Consider the following 12,948-nt stretch of genomic DNA (forward strand, 5'->3'; position numbering starts at 1 on the left):
TTGATAGAATTCATTAGTGAATCCATCTGGGCCTGGGCTTTTGTTTTTGGGCAGACTTTTGATTACCATTTTTATTTCATCAATGGTGATGGGGGTGTTTAGATATGCTACATCCTCTTCTTTCAACCGTGGAAGATTATAAGAGTCCAAGAATTTATCCATTTCTTCCAGGTTCTCATTTTTAGTGGCATAGAGTTTTTCAAAGTAGTTTCTGATTACCCTTTGAATCTCTGTCATATCAGTAGTGATCTCTCCTTTTTCATTCCTAATAGGAGTTATCAAGTTTCTCTCTCTCTCTTTCTTTGTTAGATTTGCCAGTGGTCTATCAATCTTGTTTATTTTTTCAAAGAACCAACTTCTGCTTTCGTTGATCTTTCGGATTGTTTTTTGGGTTTCCACTTCGTTGATTTCTGCTCTCAGCTTTGTTATTTCCTTCTGTCTTCCTATTTTTGGGTCCTTTTGTTGAGTACTTTCTAGTTTTATTAGCTGTGTCATTAAGCTACTCAGGTAAGCTCCTTCTTCCTTCCTGATGTGTGCTTGCAAAGCTATAAATTTTCCTCTCAGTACTGCTTTTGCTGTGTCCCATAAGTTCTGATAGTTTGTGTCTTTATTGTCATTTGTTTCCAGGAACCTTTTGATTTCCTTCTTGATTGTCTTAAAGTAGCAGTATCTATGAGTATGGTACTCATATGTGACTGACCAGTTTTGGATTTTTGGTATTTCATATATTAGATCCCCAAACATTATGGAGTAATTCCTGGTTTCAAGAGATGGAGGAGGGAGGTAGTATGGAAACAAGAAAGGAAAAATGGAAGGAAGGAAGGAAGGAAGGAAGGAAGGAAGGAAAGAAGGAAGGAAGGAAGGAAGGAAGGAAGGAAGGAAGGAAGGAAGGGAGGGAGGAAGGGAGGGAAGAAAGGGAGATAAGGAAGGAAGGGAGGGAGGAAAGGAAGGAAGGAAGGTAGGAAGGAAGGAAGGAAGGAATGAAGTGAGGGAGGAGGGGAGGAAGGGAGGGAGAGTGGGAGGGAGGAAGAAGTTACTCTTGATAATGTTCTGGGTAGGAGAAGTCACTTCCAAAACAATACTGGGTTGGGGACCATGGGTACAGTGCTGAGATCAAATTTTTGCATGCATTGAGCACAGTGAGTTATCTTTGATTCAACCTAGAGTCTGAAAAATAGTTTAATCTTTAGCTCTTTCAACATCTTAAGCATTTCCACATTGAACTTCATTTCAGAGAAGTTATAGAGGCCATTACTACTGTCTGGGTCTGCAGGATTACCTTAGTCCCCTATAGGGTGTGGTGGGGTTTTTTTTTTTTTTTTTTTTTTTTTTTGGTGCTACTTTACCATGGTTCCTGTTTTCTCAAAGTGCTTCTTTCCTAAGTCACTGTCAGTCTTCCCCACTACTAGGGAGGTCTCAGGGGAGTTTATATAGGTGAGAGACTATCTCAAGGCCCAGTAGGTGGCCAACCACCTGGGATACCACCCGGGGGCATGGCCCCTGTCTGCGTGTGGGTAGGGCAAAATTCATATTCCAAAGACCTCTTGGCTGGGGACCTTGTCCTCAGGAACCAAGCCAAGCCACTGCTGCCACCACTGCTATTCTTGCTCTGCCTGGTAGTGATCTCCAGAAATAGTTTTAGTTTAAAAATAAATAGTTAAAATATTTTAAACAGTTGTATTTTCTTTCTTTTTTGGTTTTTGGATCACATGTGGTGGTGCTCAGGAGTTAGTCAGGGTTCAATCTCAGGACTCACTTCTGTGGTGCTTGGGGGATCATAGGATTCTGGGGATTGAACCTGGGTCAGCAAGGCAAGCACCTTACCCACTATACTATCTTCCTAGCCTGAAATAGTTGTATTTTCTTAAGTATGAGTAAAGATTTTGGGAAATATAGGAAAAGAACCAAAGAAGAAAAGGAAGAAAAGTAAGAAAAATTATTACATATATCATCTGAAGTGGAGACACAATTTTTCTTTATTTAATTCCTCTATTTCTTTTTTTTTTTTGGTTTTTGGGCCACACCCGGTAACGCTCAGGGGTTACTCCTGGCTATGTGCTCAGAAGTTGCTCCTGGCTTGGGGGACCATATGGGACACCGGGGGATCGAACCGCGGTCCGTCCAAGGCTAGCACAGGCAAGGCAGGCACCTTACCTTTAGCGCCACCGCCCGGCCCCTAATTCCTCTATTTCTTTAAAAAATTATGGAATCAGGAGCTGGAGAGATAGCACAATAGGTAGGGCATTTGCCGTACAAGTGGCTAACCCTGGTTCAATCCCCAGCATCCCATATAGTTTCCCCAAACTGCCTGGAGCAATTTCATCATTCTTGCATCAATCCTATGCTTCTGACTCATGTCACTTCTCACAACGCTCTTCAGATACACCCATGCAAAGTGAATTGCGTTACTTCAACTTTTTCATTGCGTATATGTACCTTAGTTTCTTAACCTACTCTTTTTTTGGGTACTTGAGTTGCTTCCAGATTTTGGAAATTGTGAATAGTGCTGCGATGAACTTAGGGGTACAGATGTCCTTCTTTGCTTTTTCCTTTTAATTAAATCACATAAGATACAGTGATCGTTTTCAACTATTCTTGGCATAGTGGTCCTTCTCTGTCTTATCTGCATGTCTTACTCATCATTTCTACTATCTTCAGATATTATTCTCATACTATGGTTTCTTAATATCCTGCAGATGATCTTCTATGTCTGTACCTCTCCGTCTGATTCATATCAGCACGATATTATCCAAGTTAATCCATGCATAAGTAAAGTCCATGACTTCATTTTTTCCTAACAGTTGCATAGTATTCCATTGTGTCAATGTACTAAAGTTTCTTTATTCATTAATCTGCTCTTGGGCACTTAGGTTGTTTACAGATAATGGCCACTATAAGTAGTACAAAGGAGTGCGGATGCCTTTTCTGCATTATTTTGGGTTCCTATGGTATATTTCCAGGAGTGGTATAGCTGGGTAGAATGGAAGCTGAATTTCTAGTTTTTGAGGAATGTCCAAATTGTTTTCCAAGAAGGCTGGACCAATAGACATTATCACCAGCAGAGAACAGCACATCTCTTTATCTCTGTATTTGTGGCTCATAATAATCTGTTTTTTTATTTTTGATGTGCCAGTCTCTGTGGTATGAAATGACATATCCTTACTGTTTTGATTTGTATTTTCTTCATAATTAATGACGTGAAACATTTTGTATGTGTCTTTGTGTTGGTTTTTAACTTACAACTTGGTTCCACCCAAAAAAAAAAAGGTCACCCCTGGCTTCTTTGACTTATCAAGCAAACCTGGGCTGGACTGGCTTAGGATAGGCCTTCTGTCTTTACTCCCCTCCCTCCGTTTTCCCCTTCATTCCTTCTTTTCCTCCTGCTCTCCATCCTTTCCTTTCTCCTTCCTTTCCTCCCTCCCTTCCTTCCTTATCTCCCTCCCTACCCTTCCTTCCTTCCTTCTTTCTCCTTCCTTCCTTCCTTCCTTCCTTCCTTCCTTCCTTCCTTCCTTCCTTCCTTCCTTCCTTCCTTCCTTCCTTCCTTTCTTTCTTTCTTTCTTTCTTTCTTTCTTTCTTCTTTCTTTCTTTCTTTCTTTCTTCTTTCTTTCTTTCTTTTTTCTTTCTTCTTTCTTTCTTCTTTCTTTCTTTCTTTCTTTCTTTCTTTCTTTCTTTCTTTATTTCTTTCTTTCTTTCTTTCTTTCTTTCTTTCTTTCTTTCTTTCTTTCTTTCTTTCTTTCTTTCTTTCTTTCTTTCTTTCTTTCTTTCTTTCCTTCTTTCTTTCTTTCTTCTTCCTTCTTCCTTCCTTCCTTCCTTTCCTTCCTTCCTTCTTTCTTCTTCTTTCTTTCTTTCTTTCTTTCTTTCTTTCTTTCTTTCTTTCTTTCTTTCTTTCTTTCTTTCTTTCTTTCTTTCTTTCTTTCTTTCTTTCTTTCTTTCTTTCTTTCTTTCTTTCTTTCTTTCTTCTTCTTCTTCCTCCTCCTTCCTTCCTTCCTTTCTTCCTTCCTTCCTTCCTTCCTTCCTTCCTTCCTTCCTTCCTTCCTTCCTTCCTTCCTTCCTTCCTTCCTTCCTTCCTTCCTTCCTTCCTTCCTTCCTTCCTTCCTTCCTTCCTTCCTTCCTTCCTTCCTTTCCTTTCCTTTCTTCTTCTTCTTTCTTTCTTTCTTTCTTTCTTTCTTTCTTTCTTTCTTTCTTTCTTTCTTTCTTTCTTTCTTTCTTTCTTTCTTTCTTTCTTTCTTTCTTTCTTTCTTTCTTTCTTTCTTTCTTTCTTTCTTTCTTTCTTTCTTTCTTCTTTCCTCCCTCTCTTATCTTCTTTCATCGAGGTTTACTCCTCTGATCTCAGGTATTATTCTTGGCAGAGCTCAGAGACCATATGGTTGCTGTGGCTCAAACTCAGGTGAGCCAGCCTCATGCAAGGCAAGTACCTTACCCACTATACTCTCTCTTCAGTCCCATGCCAGTTTTTTTTTGACGACGATTTGCCTGCATGATTGTTTTTTCATTTTGTGTATATCATGATAATCTTGCAAGCAGCAGGAGATTGGATTCAATTCTGTGACCCATCCAAAGTTGTCAGTATCTACCACTAGATGGCAAGCTTCTCCAGGTTTCCCAGGGTTCCTAGTCTGCCTTTGCTACGTGTGTGCGTTCGTCCCTTTGAATTTGCTATCATTTCAAAGAATTCTAACTCCCATGTTAGAAATTGTTCAGTGAATTTTATAAAAAATCTTCACTTGTGTTTTCTTAATTTTTTAATAATAAAATGTATTATTATTATTATTATTATTATTATTATTATTTTGCTGGGAGGCTGCCTACAGAACTGATCCACTTATGCTTCTACATATGAGAAAACAAAAGCAAAATAGAAAATGAAAAACGACCTGATTCTTTTTCTAGAGAATTATACTTTTCTGGGTCAAGTAGAAACATATTTGGAGAGATACAGTTTTTACATTCTGGAAGACAGTCATCACTATACTGACACCTCTTTCTGAATTTCTTTTAACTTCCAGACTATTTCTATTTCTGAGTTTTAAGTACAGAAATATATACAAAGGTATATACTTTGATTGTAGAATAGATAATTTTAAAAGTACTTTCTGAGTATATGTGATCTACTTGAATCCATTCTCTTCTGTTTTTATAGGAGTTTGGTAAAACTGAGTTATGTTTAATGACAAAAGTCCATTCTATTTTAAATATATAAAATCTATAATTAAATAATTAATGAATTGAACAGCTTTCATTCTAGCAAGTAGAAGTTACTGCAGAATGTTGTCCAAAATGGAAGATTATGTTAACAGGTTGAGACAAAGTCATGAGTAAATGAAAAATAGATTATTTCAAGCGAAAACACCTTGACTTAGGTTTTATTATGAAGATTTAATCACCAATGCTGACCAGAAAAATTATTGATTAATTAAGACTTTTGTTTGGGGAAAAGCTTGAATTTGGGCCTTCCTTCTTTCCTTCCTTTCTTCATCTTCCTTTCATCTATCTTCTCTTCTTTCTCCTTTTCTTTCCCCTCCTCTCTCTCATCTTTCTCCACCTCCTCCACATTACCTCCTTTCAGCACCCTTTTTGCCATTTCTTCTTTAAAGGCTAATATTTTTTAATTGATTTTTTAGGTGTGGTTAATCTCTTTAGTAATGAGAAGGGGTATTACAGTATTCTACTACTATTGTGCTGCTTTTTCTGTCTTCAGTTTTGTCAAGAGCGATCATTTCCAACTCCTTCTCTGCTCACACACCCTTTTAGTATCTTCTTTTTCTAAACAACTTTTCCCAGACTGGTCCCCACTCAACACAGAAAGGAGTTAGAAACTGAACTTTCTCTACATGTCTCTGGTCTGTTATGATGATGGCTGGAGATCCTCAGTTCTCATGTGGCTCTTCCAGAATTGGACCTTATTGGCCTCAGGGGCCTAGGGAAGACCAGAAGCTTCCTCTTAAGAAAGAACCAAATAATTTGAATTTCCATTTGTCTTCAAGCTAATGATGTCAGAAGTTGAACTCTACGGAGCTGGGGAATCTGGCGAAGGGAAGATCCTCCCGGGGTCCCGGAATCTGAACATTGTGTGAATGTGTGGAAATAGCATTTTCACAAGGAACATTTCTCTAACTGCAAAGGAAATTAGGCAAGCAGTTTATTTAGTAGAAGCAGAAGCAAGAGGAAAGTGATTTGTCTTCTTTTCCTCTTTTCCTCCAGAGAGGAGAATGATCCTGCAGAATGCACCAGCGGGGTGTAGCAAGTCCTTCCCTATTTGCTGGAAATTCCACCCTCCTGCTCTCCTCCTCAGTTTCTGTTTTGCAGGTTGCTGCTGGCTGAGGGCACTGGAGGTCATTGGAGCTTCTCCAGCCAAATTCTCCAGAATTGGGTTGGAAGTCTCAGAGAGCCTCTAGTCTTCAGCTCTGAGGGAAAAGCACTCCCTATCCTTGTTTGCATCTTGACTGGACTGATGTGCGTGCCTTATGGAAAGAAAGTTCATACATTCAGGCAAATGTAGTTTTCTCTCTACAGAGTGAAAGGCCAGGCTCCCGAAGAGGAAGTGCAAATTGCCACATAATTTGACTGTGGAAGGCAGCCTTAAGCATTCTGGCTTTGTGAAGACAAACTGGGAGCAACATTTGTTGAGGAAATGAATACTTGCCTGAACCCTCTCTGTCAGGATTTATGCTGGATATTGGGCACCAGAGAGAAAACAAATCTTACCCTGATCTCTCTAACAGAGCTGCCTGTGGACATACGAAGGCCCCCTCTGTTCTGGACAATATTGTGGTTACTGTTGCACATGGACCATTGAATAACATCTATGTTGATATTGTAGTGGAGGGACCAAGCACTCTATTGCATTTACTTTTAATGAATTTAAATTTTTTTTGTATTTTTTTTATTGTTACGACTTTGGTGGGTATTTTTTTGGTTTTTGGGTCACACCCGGCAGTGCTCAGGGGTTAATCCTGGCTCTAGGCTCAAAATCGCTCCTGGCAGGCACAGGGGACCAGATGGGATGCTGGGATTCGAACCACCATTCTTCTGCATGAAAGGCAAATGCCTTACCTCCATGCTAGCTCTCAGGCCCCATTTTTGATGGGTAGTTTTGTTTGTTTGTTTGTTTGTTTTCTTTTTCTTCTTTTGTGTTGTTTTGTTACCTTTTTCTCCTTTTTCCCCTTTCTTCTTCTAAATTAATATTTATAACACCTAAATTCCTTCTATTTTTTTTTTTGGCGAGGGTGTGTGCCTGTTTTTTTTTTTTTTTTTTTATTTTCGCTTTTCACTTCTTATACCTCCAACAGAACCACATTACTGAAATCATCTTGCTCAGCCTCATAATTTGAGGTGAAAAATGGATGGTACTAGGACCAGACAGTCATATGAACATTTAGTGGAAATAAAAAATGATCAGACTTGAACACCAAACCCAAAGTCAACAATAACAGAATCGATACCCAACCAGAACAAGCTGTGCAAGTGGGGACCAGTTGCACAAGCATTGAGGGGGGGTAATTCTGGAGGGAGAAGTGGGATGCGTGCTGGGAAAACGGGTGGAGGAGGACAACACTGGTGGTGGGAATTCTTCTTATTCATTGTTAAAGACTCCATTTCATGATGGGGGTGTGTGTGTGCAAAGTTGGAAGGATCCAAAGTGCCATTAGTATCTCTGATACAACTGGGGAGGGGCATTTTCTATTTGTTCACTTAAGTTAGAATTCCCAAAGTGGTGCTGACTCTATTTTTTTTTTTTTTTGAAAAACAGGCAATTAGTACCAGAGCACAGAGGTAGGAAGTCTGCCTTACATGCTGCTAACCTGGGACAGACCTCGTTTTGATTCCCAGCATCCCTAGGGTCCCTGAGCCTGTGACAGGAGAGATTTTTGAGTGCAGAGCCAAAGGTAACCACTGAACGCCACTGGGTGTGGCCCAGAAAAAAAACAAACAAAAAATTAAAAATAAAGAAAAGTTAAAAGGGCAATCAACTAAATACATTTGGAAACTTCTTGCATAATACAGTGCTTTTCTTTTTTACACTAAATGTTCACTAGTCATACATAGTTATTTACATTTAAATTAATTTTTTTATTTTTATTGTGGCCAAAGTGAGTTACAAATCTTTCATAGTACTGTTTATGGTACATAGTGACAATGAATCAGGGGAATTCCCACCACCAGTGTTGTCCTTCGCCACCTGTTTTCCCAGCACGCATCCCACTTCTCCCTCCAGAATTAGCCCCCGAATGCTAGTTCAACTGGTCCCCACTTGTACAGCTTGTTCTGGTTGGGTATCGATTCTGTTATTGTTGACTTTGGGTTTGGTGTTCAAGTCTGATCATTTTTTATTTCCACTAAATATTCATATGACTGTCTGGTCCTAGTACCATCCATTTTCCCCCTCAAATTATGAGGCTGAGCAAGATGATTTCAGTAATGTGGTTCTGTTGGAGGTATAGGAAATGAAAAGGGAAAATAAAAAACAAACAAACAAACAAAAAACAATTAGGCTAAGACTGTACCTGAGCTTCTATTTGGGGAAATAAACAGTTACTCTGAGGTAGGTTCCAGCTTCTCCATATTACTGATGAACAAGGATGCTTCTTCTCCCAAGCAATCAAGAAATAGAATTGAACTCAAGAATAATAAATATCTTTCAACTGCTGTGCATTTTTTATAAACTGAGCAGTGCCCTATTAATTCCAAGGGGATAGGGAGATTTCAGATAAGGCACGTACCCACTCATAGAGTTGTTTTCCAGATTCTTTTCAAGAAGTGGGGATAAGAACACCATTGTAATAAGGGTGTAATATATGCCCAGTAAATTATTTTTCTGTAAAATAAATATATAATTCTAAAGGGGATTCCCAAGGCAATGCTAATTCAACCTCAAGGTAAAGGCTCTGTTATTTCTCGGTCCAAGGGCCTGGATAAATGTCTTTCTTTTCAGTCACTTTTGGAAATTCTGGAGGAAGTTGACAGTTCTAGTGTTGTATAATGCAACCTCTTGGTTGACAAGATAGAATTAAAGATTCATAATTGTTATGTATTGTAGTCTGTTCTATTTTTCATATTAACAATATATCCGCAGAAATCTTGATATTGAAAAGAGAAAGTGGGAAGTTAAAAACTATTTTATAAATGCTTATTGAGTACCCCTTGTGCTTTGGTAACTATTTTGCCTTTACATTACTGTCTTTACATTTTGCCTTGATACTGAACTTGGAGGCAAATAAGAATTTTAGGCTTTATCTTGGAACCACAAGGTCTTCAGAGCTAGGAGTGGTCTCTGAGTACTAATGGGTGTGACCCCCCCAAAAAATCCTCAAAAGATACTAAATTTGAGGACCTTTATTTTTTCTGTTTGTTTTTGGGTCACACCCAGCTGTGTTTAGGGTTTACTCCTAGCTGTGTGCTCTGGAATCATTCCATACGGATCACATGGTGGTCCACAATCCACATGATGGACCACATGGGTTGATGAGGATTGAACCTCAGCCACATCAAGGCAAGCACCCTCCCCTTTCTGCCATGCTATCACTTTGGCCCAAAGGGCCTTTTATAACCGCCAATTATACCCCTATTGCCTACAGTCAGATGTTCCCGAGACAAAATTGTGCCCATGGAAAAGCTGACTTGTGGCATCAGTTTGGTCTTGGGGTGTCAAGGGTAGACTCTGGGGTAAGGAGTTTGTGATCTCAGATGAACTGAACTCCCAGGATGTGTGATACAAACAATTTGCTGGGTTTTCATCCAGGTACTAAGAATTGAGAAGGGTCAGAGGGAATAATATGAAGGATAAATGTACAAGAATCCTCAATTATAGGGCATGGCTCCTTAGGAAAGTCATGTCTTTCAATTCTCCTGGATTCTGTGTTCAGATCAATGGAGAAAGTCAGTTCACCACCTCCAAACTCTGTTCCAGGAGTCAGCAGGGCATTCTCCAACACCAGAGGTGGCACCACAGCTATAAACCCATGCCCTTCAATGTTTCTCTTCCTAGAGATAAACACATGCTAATAATGATAAGAAAAAAAAGTCAGTAGAGTTTTAGAGTGTTAAATTCATTTCTGTAAGTGTTGAATATTGTATATTGTACTCTCCACTCTTCTCTGAATTCTTCTATTACAAAACTATAGTGTGAATCTCCAAGAAGATATTTTTAATCTCCTCAACTATTTTGACTCATTCCCTGGTTTTGTAGTCTATATAATGTAATTTAGGGAAGGGCAGTTCTCTGTGATCGTGAAAAACATCTATCTGCTTCCCTGATCTCAGTTTTACTACTGAATATATGCTCACACCCAAACTCCACCCTTCCTGCAAAGGGCCTAAAACGATGACTCAATACCTTGGGATCCTCAGAAATTGAACCGGGCTCATTTTCTGCTCTCTAAATCCCTTCCCTTCGTACCTACATACCTTTTTGATAACATACATAAGATAGCTGATAGGATCCTCTGTGATTAAGTGTATCTACTTCCTCTAGATGGTCCTCTAGAGTGGGCCCATGTTTTGACATCCACAGAGGCCACAGAGGCCCTGAAAATATCCCCAGTATAGTGTATATAGTGAATTAAGCAGCAAAAATTTCCTCATAGTACCCTTCACCCTTTTTTGGTCCTACAATTATGTTCTATCTTTGTACAAAATTCTTTGTTTTTCTAAACCCAAAATAACTTTTAAACTTTTTAATTTAACTATATCCTAACTGATTTTTCTGCCTGCTAGATCTGACCATTATTTGTTGTTATTTATTATTATTATTATTTATTTGTTATTATTAGGTTTGGGGACACACCCAGTAGTGTTCACGTGTTACTCCTGGCTCTGCACTCAGAAATCACTCCTGGCAGGCTCAGGGGACCATATGAAATGCTGAGGATTGAACCCGGGTTGGCCATGTGCAAGGCAAATGCCCTGCCACTGTGCTATTGCTCTGGCCCCAATGTGTCCATTTTTAAAAGGGAGTGTTGAAGTCTTCAACTATAATAATACTTTTATTTATATATTCTTTCAGTGTATTTTTTTAGTTTTTAAACATTTTGATGCTCTGCTATTTGATACATACATGCTAAGGATTGTCGAGTCTTGTTTAAAAATGAAATTCTTTGTCATTAAACTATGATTTCTTCCTTATACCGCATAACAATTCTTGATCTGAAGTAAACTGTCTGGGAAAAACCCAGGTATTTGTACTCTTTGGAATCAGTGCTAGCTTAGTATATCTTTCTTTATTCCTTAATTTTTTTTTTTTTTTTTTGGATTTTTGGGCCACACCCAGTGATGCTCAGGGGTTACTCTTGGCTTTGCGCTCAGATGTCACTCCTGGCTTGGGGGACCATATGGGACACCAGGGGATCAAACCGTGGTCTGTCCTAGGCTAGTGCCCCCCTAATTTTCTTTTTTTTAAAGAATATTTTATTGTCTTTTATTGGTTTGGGATTACTTCCAGTCATACTTGAGCACTACTCCTGGTTTTATTCTGTGCTTGGAGTTTCTCGTGTTGTGTTCAGAGGACTATGAGATGCTAAGGTCAAACCTGTGCCTTCTACCTACAAAGCATGAGCTCAGTTTCAGACCTTAGAATTTAGAAATTTGAACCTATGGATAGCCCAGTGCTTAAAAATTTGTAAACATGAAAGCACCAGTTTGATGCGTTTTATGGTTAGAGCACAGCTGTAGTGGCTATGTTGTCTGGAATGCCTGGCATTTCAACAGCCTGCCATCTTAGGGCAGTTCCAGGTAGGTCTAAGCACTGTGATTAAAAGGGCGTGACGCTCATGTGCTTTAAAGTGCAAAGATGTGTGAACATGAAGAGCAGGAAGTGAACCTTAGCAGAGTACCACAGTGATCCTTCAAAAAGCATTACAAACAGCATCTTCACGAGTAGCATTAGCGAGTGTAGAAAAGCATGTGTGTGTGCACAAAGACTGCAACCAAGGTGTGAGCACAAAGCTCAAGTGTGTGAGCCCAGAAATACACACTTGTCACCCTGCTCGTTGAACAGAAGCAACAAAAGGAAAGGAAGGGGAAATTCTATTTTATTTTTTGGTGTCAGGGATGGAACCCAAGAACATATATTTGCAAAACTATATTCACACTGAGCCGTGTCCCTGGTCCACTACTGGAATTTTAATTCATATGACTTTATGTTTAAAGGAGGTTTAACTTGAGGTAACTCCCGAAATCAGTACAGGTATTCAGCATTATCACATGATTAACTTAGCAGATGCCAGGAATTGGAGAATGTGATATTGAACTGTGAATCAGGAAATTATGGCTAATGGGCATAGTTCTCCCAGATGTCATGTGTGTATATAAATTATTTTTGTATCAGGACATATAAACAGAATTGCTTTAAGCATAGTGACTAAAAGTGATTTTAAACATGAATAGTTGAAGAGGTATCATTTGGGCCTGGGTAAGGAGATAGGGCAATTATCAGAATAGGGATAGTCTGAAAGGGAAACCATAGCCCCTCTTCACTAGAGGGTTGGAGTCTCTCTGGCCCACAGGAAATGGGCACAATAGGGGTGAGGAAGAAGCTTAATGTGTCAGGTGCCTCAGTATGTGGCACTGCTTAAGAAATTGTAGCAGTTTTGCATTTGGAGAGATTGAGGTAGCCAAATGAAGTTTGGGGCAGTGCAACTGGAAGGGAGGTGAACAGTGGTTTGACATATCATGCGTATCTGGGGACAAACCAGGTGAAGACCCACCCTTGTGCGAGCTTGTGGAAAAGCAGTAAGAAAAGAGGTAGGGACTTACTCACAAAGGGGAAAGAAACATCTCTGGACAATTTACATACTCAACATCATGTCTAGTTGGTTTGACAAAACCTGGGAAAGAAGAAGTGAAATTTGTGAACTGTACTGAGATCCATGTAGTTCACTTCAGGGGGCAGTTTTGGTACCAAATTATCCTTATTATGCAAATTTTCTCCCCAAGTGACTGGTTCCCAGTGTT

The sequence above is a fragment of the Suncus etruscus genome, chromosome 7, assembly GCF_024139225.1.
Source record: "Suncus etruscus isolate mSunEtr1 chromosome 7, mSunEtr1.pri.cur, whole genome shotgun sequence".
Lineage (NCBI taxonomy): Eukaryota > Metazoa > Chordata > Mammalia > Eulipotyphla > Soricidae > Suncus > Suncus etruscus.